Here is an 8,441-nt window from a genome sequence, read left to right as displayed (position 1 = left end):
CCGCCGCCCTGCTGGTAGCCGAAGCTGATAAGCTCACTCTGGGTCAGGAACTCTACGTGCGAGTCCCGCACGCAGTACAGACGTTGCTAGACTATAAAGGCAATCATTGGTTTAGCAATAGTTGCATGACTAAGTATCAAGCTATTATGTGAGAACCCGAGAGTGCATCTTGAGACTGTTAATACCTTGAATCCAGCTACCCTTTTGCCACAGCCTACTGAGAGTCAACATGATTGCCTGGAGGTGATGGATGAAGTGTTCTCAAGTAGACCGGACCTTCGTGATTTTCCCATCCAGAACCCTGATGTCCAGTACTATACGGACGGCAGTAGTTATGTGAAAGAAGGGATTCGCTATGCAGGATATGCAGTGACAACCATAGACAAGGTGATAGAAGCTCGGCCATTGTCAAAAGGAACATCGGCACAGAAGGCAGAACTAATCGCACTCACACGAGCGTTACAATTGGCTGAAGGATTGAGGGTGAACATCTATACGGACTCAAAGTATGCGTTTTTAACCACTCATGCCCATGGAGCTTTGTATAAAGAAAGAGGACTACTGAACTCAGAGGGTAAAGAAATCAAGTACGCAGCTGAGATATTACAACTATTGGAAGCCGTGTGGGAACCGAAAGAAGTTGGTATCATACATTGTCGAGCGCATCTGAAAGGTGATGGTGATGTAGTAAAAGGAAATCGGATGGCAGATAATGCAGCCAAGCGTGCCGCTGAATCAGGACAACAGGCGTATGTGGAACATATAGCTGCTCTTATACCGACCCCTCTGTCTCAATGGACTCCAGTTTATACAGCTCAAGAAGAAGAGTGGTTAAAGACTGAAGCTGGGAAGTATTTGGAGAACAATTGGTATCAGTTAGAAGATGGAAGAATAGTTATTCCAGCATCGCTAGCTGTAGAAATTGTCCAGAATTATCATAATGGGACACATTCCAGGAGAGATAGTATGGAAGAATCTCTTAGGAAGCATTTCTACATACCAAGATTGTCCAACTTGACTCAGGCCATTGTACGAAGATGTGTGATATGTGCCAAGAACAATGCAAGGCAAGGTCCAGTGAACCCACCGGGACTCCAGTATATGGGAGGACTCCCTATGTCCGATCTCCAAATAGACTATACGGTAATGCCTAAATCCGGCGGACATCGTTACCTACTAGTAGTTGTGTGTACCTACTCAGGTTGGGTAGAAGCATGTCCCACTCGTACAGAGAAAGCAGGAGAAGTTGTGCGATTTCTGTTGCGGGAAATAATACCCCGATATGAACTACCATGCTCTATAGGAACGGATAATGGTCCAGCCTTTGTTCATCAGTGCCTACAACAACTGACTCATATGCTAGGTATTAAGTGGAAACTTCATACGGCATATAGGCCTCAGAGCTCTGGGAAAGGGGAAAGGATGAACAGCACTATTAAGAACCAATTGGCAAAGATGTGTCAAGAAACTCAACTTAAGTGGAATGTTCTTTTGCCAATAGCTCTGTTGTGCATTCGTAGTACACCTACCAGAAGGATGGGTCTCTCACCTTTTGAAATTATGTATGGCCGTCCACCTCCTGTACTTGGTAACTTAAGGGGGGATTTGAGTCAGTTGGGAGAAGGAATTACCCGGCAGCAGGTTGTAGAGTTGGGTAAAACTAGGAGGTACAGAAATGGGTACAAGATAGATTACCTGTGAATATTTATCCACCTGTCCATTGTTATCATCCAGGAGATCAAGTTTGGATAAAGGAGTGGAACAGTGTACCGTTGGGGCCAAAGTGGAGGGGTCCTTATGTTGTTCTTTTGTCTACCCCAACAGCTATAAAGGTGGCCGAAGTGACTCCGTGGATTCATCACTCCAGGGTTAAACCAGCAGCAGTAGATTCTTGGCAAGCTACACCAGATCCAGAGAATCCCTGCAAAATCCGGTTGAAGCGTGCAACTCAGTCGGAGTGACAAGGAGATATTGGGACTTCTAGAGTAATCAAAGAGATCAGCAAGTAGGTGTTTTGACGGCCATAATAAAGCCTGAAGGGACCTCTGTGAAGGGAAGAGAGGACTTGAAGGACTCCATTCCCTGCAGCCCTTACATCCTGGAAGCTGAGGTGCCATCGCACGGACGAAGAATTAGGACAAAGATGTCAGGAGAAATGTATTTGATAATGTGTATATTTGTGTTTCTAATTATTCAGGAAGGTAGAGGTACCGACACACCAGGCTGTGAGGTTTGCATTAAGTCTACAAAAACAGGTAATCATATTTCCCAGACCCTTAATTGGCATTCACAATATGAGTGTAAAGGATATGTATCTAAGTGTAGATACTTAGGTATAGACTATAGTGTATGCCATTTAGGAGTAGGAGAACCTAAGTGTTTTAGCCCAGAGTATCAACCCCGTACAATTTGGTTGACCCTTTGGAATGGAGACACACAAGGGACCCTGATAATTAAGACAATACTAGAAACCGTACATTCTTTGGGTGTTCTGCTATTTGATGCATGTAAGGCGATATCAAGTGGTAGAAAACCGTGGAATGTATGTGGGGATCTTAAATGGGAAAGAACGTATGGGTCTAATGATAAGTATATTTGCCCCAGTAGTAAGAACAAGTATATAGATCCAAAATGCCCAAATAAAGAGTATAATTATTGTCCATATTGGTCCTTGGGGACAGACAGTAGATAAGGATATGATTGTTACTAAGTTGCCCACCAAACCATATTGTAAGTCTATGGAGTGTAACCCAGTCCATATACTTATTAATGACCCAGAACAGTTTATAGACAGGTTCGGAAACTTATTTGGGTTCCAGATATATGGAACAGGTTTGGATCCTGGGACAATATTATTTATAGGGATAGAGACCGATACTGTAGCAGCCCAAATTCATCAGGTTTTCCATTCCTTCTACGAGGAGATGAGTGTAGAAAGTAAGATCCCCCATAATGCTAAGAACTTGTTTATTGAGCCGAGAGTATTGCTGGTAGTCTTAATGTAACCAACTGCTATGTGTGTGGAGGTACTAATATGGGAGACCAATGGCCATGGGAAGCAAAGGAGGTAATGTATTCCGGTTCTGAGACAATTGAACAGATAACATCTTCTCAAGCTGATTATCAAATGAGTGTTAGAGGTAAATCTGAGTGGCGATTAAAGACCTCCATCATAGGTTATGTTTGCATAGCAAGGAAAGGAATAATGTTTAATACATCTGTAGGAGAATTGACTTGTCTAGGGCAAAAAGCTTATGATGATGATACAAAGGATACGACTTGGTGGTCAGCTTCAAATGTCTCAGAACCACCTAATCCGTTTGCAAGTTACACCAATTTAAAGGATGTGTGGTTTGACCTATCTGCTACATCTATTTGGAAAGCCCTAGCAAATTTGTACTGGATCTGTGGTAAGAAAGCCTATTCGGAGTTACCACAGGACTGGGAAGGGGCATGTGTATTAGGTATGCTCAAACCATCCTTCTTCTTGTTGCAAATTGAAACAGGAGAGACTTTGGGAGTTAAAGTATATGATGTGAATCATAGAAGGAAAAGGGGACCCCTAGAGATAGGTACCTGGGAAGATAATGAGTGGCCTCCCCAGCGTATTATAGATTATTATGGGCCAGCTACGTGGGCAGAGGATGGTACTTTTGGATATAGAACCCCCATATATATGCTCAAGCGTATTATAAGGTTACAGGCAGTGGTTGAGATAATTACCAATGAGACATCGCAAGCGCTCAATCTCCTAGCGAAACATAATACTAGGATGAGGACAGCCGTTTACCAAAATAGATTAGCCTTGGATTACCTATTGGCAGTAGAGGGAGGTGTATGTGGGAAGTTTAACCTAAGCAATTGTTGTCTTCAAATAGATGATGAAGGGCAAGCAATAGCTGAGCTTACTAGCCATATGGTTAAATTAGCGCATGTGCCTACTCAGGTATGGAAAGGGTATAATCTGAGTAGTTGGTTTGGTAACTGGTATGAGCAGTTCGGAGGACTCAAGGCATTGGTAGGTGGAGTCATGCTAATCTTGATGCTGTGCCTCCTCCTGCCGTGTCTGATTCCTTTGGTAGTTAGGTCTGTGCAGCATTATAGAGTATATAGCAGAAAGAAAGGCCGCTGCACAGATAATGGCTATTTATAGGTATGAGGCTCTAAATCAAGGAGAACTAGTACAGGAAGAGGAATGTTGAGGGATTCATATCTTTAGGGAGTCGCAAGGTCTGGTTTGGTTTATGGCAACTTGAGGTGTAAGCAAACTATGGTTTAGTGATGCATCTGGAATTGTGAAATATCAGAAGCATCAAAGGGGGGAATATGGTGGAATCTCTGTAAAAATAAATTTAGTAGGCCGAGATTGCCACGTGGTATGTGTACGTGCATATACTGATGTATCGGTCGGTTGGTTGCACGTGGCAAAGATACAATCAGTAGTGTACGGAGCATGTGCAAGAATACAGGATATAGTATTCCCCTCCTCCATTGTGCTGGGCAAGCCATGTGGTCAAACAGGAAGTTAGTCTTTGTTCGGTTGATTGGGTAAGAGTATGTGTGGGTGGAGCTGATTATGGGTGGAGTTATATGCCTATTTAAGGGACCTACACTGTTGTTCGGGGCTCAGATCTTGTTGTGTTTTGGTGACATTAGTCCATCTGAGTCCTTCCTGAAGAAACCTGTGTTTATCTCTCTGTGCTCGGCTTCCGTCAGTTTCTCCGGTATCACTACCCCTAATTATCACACTATCAGTTGATATATGAGTTCCTATAATAGTATTGCTGAGAACCTCTGTTTGCTAACCTCTTGCTGAAAAAACAAAACAAGCAAGCTTCTTCCTATCTGTATCAATTTTGGACAGACGAATCTGGTCTCTAATTCTATTCTAAATATGTTAAAAAATCGTTTCACACTAGAAACTTCGATAATAGAGGACAAATGTTAAGTATAACTAAATAAATAATAATTGAAATATAAAATCCCCATTATCGCCACTCTTGTTTGCCATCTCGCTGGAACCGTTCTTGGATAGGGTGAGGCATACCCCAGAGATCAGAGGGTTTCGGCATGGGACCCAGGAACATAAGGTAGCTGCATACGCAGACGACATGCTCTTCTTCGTGAACGACCCAGCTGATTCCCTGCCGGCCTTGATGCGAGAATTCGATGCGTATGGTCGGTTATCGGGACTGAAGCTCAATCTAACTAAATGCGAAATATTGGATGTCTCGACCCCGACGAACGTAGGAGAGCAAATTCAACGTGAGTACCCCTTTCATTGGTGCCAGGACCAGATGCGATACCTGGGAATCTGGATACCCAGGAACCCGAAAGAAATGTATGCCAAGAATTACATCCCCCTTTTGCGCACAATACTAAACGACCTCAAAAGCTGGAACTACGACCACATCTCCTGGCAGGGACGTATATCGGTAATAAAGATGAACATTCTCCCGCGGCTACTTTACTATTTTCACACCATCCCCTGGCACATCCCGACAGGATTTTTTACATCTCTTAAGTCAGCGGTGATACAATACGTCTGGAAGGGAGAAAGGGCTCGACTCAGCTTTGACAAGTTATGCCTACCCAAGAATTGGGGAGGCCTGGCTTTGCCAGATATTCGCAAATACTTTCATGCCATGGTACTGCAGCGGATCAGGGACTGGCATGTGGCACCTGACACCAAATTATGGGTGGCGTTGAATAGAGAAGGCATAAACAAAGCCCTCCACAGACTCACGTGGCATACCTCGGCGGACGTAACGTCAATGCTGGGCGCTGAATCACCCGTCGCTCAAACGTTGAAGACATGGTCTCACCTGAGACGAAACCAACGTATCTCCCCACAGCCGAGCCCCCTGATACCGATCACCTACAATTCGGAAATCGGCGGAGGACTTCCCCGTTCTTCCTGGCCAATAGAAGGAAATGGAGACTTTGTCCCGATATCCGAGGTCCTCAGTAATGCGGGAATACGGAACCTTCGGGAATGGAGTGGAATACCACATCCGACACTAATGCATAGATTTCATTATGCGCAACTACGACATTTTTACTACAACCTCCCCAACAGGGTAGCGGTACATAGGGAACAAACGTGGTTTGAACGCTCCTGCATGACCGGCTCAGCTGCCGATGGCAGTGTCTCAGTCATCTATCAACAGCTAATAACGGGAGAACGCTCAAGGAACACGGCGTTCAAGAGAAGATGGGAAGAGCTGACGGATAGGACGTTTACTGACACACAATGGGAACAGATATTGATTTTGCAGCACAAGAGCTCCATCAGTACCAACTACCAGGAGGTCAACTTCAAGCGGCTTTCCCACTGGTACAGGACTCCATCCCTACTACATAGAATATTCCCGGGATCTTCAGACACATGTTGGAGATGCGAAACCCACACAGGCACAATAAGACACATCTGGTGGGAATGCGCGCGGATTAAGCCATTTTGGGAGGATATACAACGGGAGATGAGGATCATCCTAGGAGATCTACCTGACTTCACCATAGAAATGGCCCTACTCCATCACACCGAAAACTCAATAGCCCAATACAAGAAATCGATAGTTCGACACCTACTAAATGCGGCCAAAGCATCCATACCCGCTAAATGGAAGCAAACACAACCACCGACTGTGACGGACTGGCTTCAGAGGGTAGAGGACATACACACGGCCGAGGCGCGATATGCAGAACTGCTAGGAAGGAGCACCAAACATGTCGATACCTGGACCCCGTGGTATGTATACCTCTCACGACCGGGAGCAGGGAGATCATGAAACACACCATTTTACACGGTCCTGGAGTGCCCGGGCGTGCGCTGACGTATGGTGCCACATCTAAACCCAACCCCCCCCCTCCCCCCCCCCCTCCCTCACATCTACCTCCCCACCCCCCCCCCCCTCTTTCTCCTTTCAACAACATACAAGGTTTTTACTCATCCCCACGCGACCTATTTCTGAGACACAGTGGCGGCGGCTCGGACTGGCCCGGGGAGGCCGGATCGGGGGTACCCGACTGTGAGGATGCGTGAGCTATAGGCGAACTATGCAGTAGATCCCAGGGAGGCGCTCCAGTGCCATCACCATAAACTGACTACAGGGACGACTAGGGAACTGACCGAACTGAGCAATGACTCCACAGTATGACACACTAGACCGACGAGAGGAAGGGAACATAACATACGCCCTCGACACTCCAAGGCACCTCATCAGGCGTCTGACTGACGGACTACTGAAGTAGACAGACGCACCCAAACCACTCCTGTAACACGGGTGACTACTGGAGGTTTCACCTCCAGGGGACCCCAGATTAGGACGCGGATTTGGGGGTGACACCCTTAGTGGTGCATTGTATGTGCTTGGAACTCACAATCTCACCTGCTACACAATGTACTTAGCTCATCAATAAATACCTATATGTCTTCGACACCGCTCCCACTTGGGATTGCGCAGGGTCCCTCAGCCATATATGTCGCATCTAACCATGACTGTGACTATAGCTACTACCTACTCTCTCGGCTATTAGATTTATATACCGGGTCACCTGGAGGGGCCACGGAACGGGGGCCCTGAGATATCCCATTGTTTAGCTTTAATTGAGTGGTTCTTGATGTTACTGGAACTGTTTTAGCTTTTAAAGATGCATCTATCTATCTTCGTTCGATTGTTTACTTTGCTCATATTGCCTACGCTTTATTGGTTGTTTAACAGCCATATGACGCTTGCTGCATACCAGATGATCAGAAGATAATAATGCTTACTTTTGATGTTAATTTACGAACTGACTTACCGTATATACACTGTTGTGGTGTATGACTATGTTATGGTACTTTTTGAAAGTAAACCAAAATGTTCAAATGTCTATCTGTTCCTGTCCAAATCAATAAAATTAAATTGCGTATATACGCTGAAGTAATTAAGTCTGACACACGAGGTTCAGGTTAAAATAACTTCGAGAAAGTTTATTGGCAAGTGAGGTAAAAGCGGGCGCGCAGGCCCTTTTAAGAGGCATTTTGCGTCATCATTGATTATTAGAATATCAGCAAATAAACACCATCAATTGGATTAATTGTTAAGTGTCGGTGTTAGTGTCTTACCTATTGGTTCAAAAATAAAAAAGGTTAGTCCCGTGCCCACCCATCAGAGGTGGGCTTATTCTGGACACGGGTGGGGATAAGGGGGTCCTAAACGTCATTTTACACGGTCAATGATATCAGGCTTCATGTCCAGGTGCAAGGTCTCTTATGAATAGAACATTTCATTACTACTGTGTTCTGTGGCCTTCAAACTATACTATCTTATAAATTCTAAGGAGTAGCCGGCAAGTCTTAAGGAGTAACCAGCACCTCCTGGTATTTGTCCTTGTAGGAAAACACAGTCTTTGTCTACCGTACTAATTGGGTTGAGAAGTTCAGTCACGTAATGTAG

Source organism: Pelobates fuscus, chromosome 8, assembly GCF_036172605.1.
Source record: "Pelobates fuscus isolate aPelFus1 chromosome 8, aPelFus1.pri, whole genome shotgun sequence".
NCBI classification, from domain to species: Eukaryota; Metazoa; Chordata; class Amphibia; order Anura; family Pelobatidae; genus Pelobates; species Pelobates fuscus.
The sequence above is the reverse complement of the archived record's forward strand: the minus strand, read 5'-3'. Positions refer to the sequence as shown.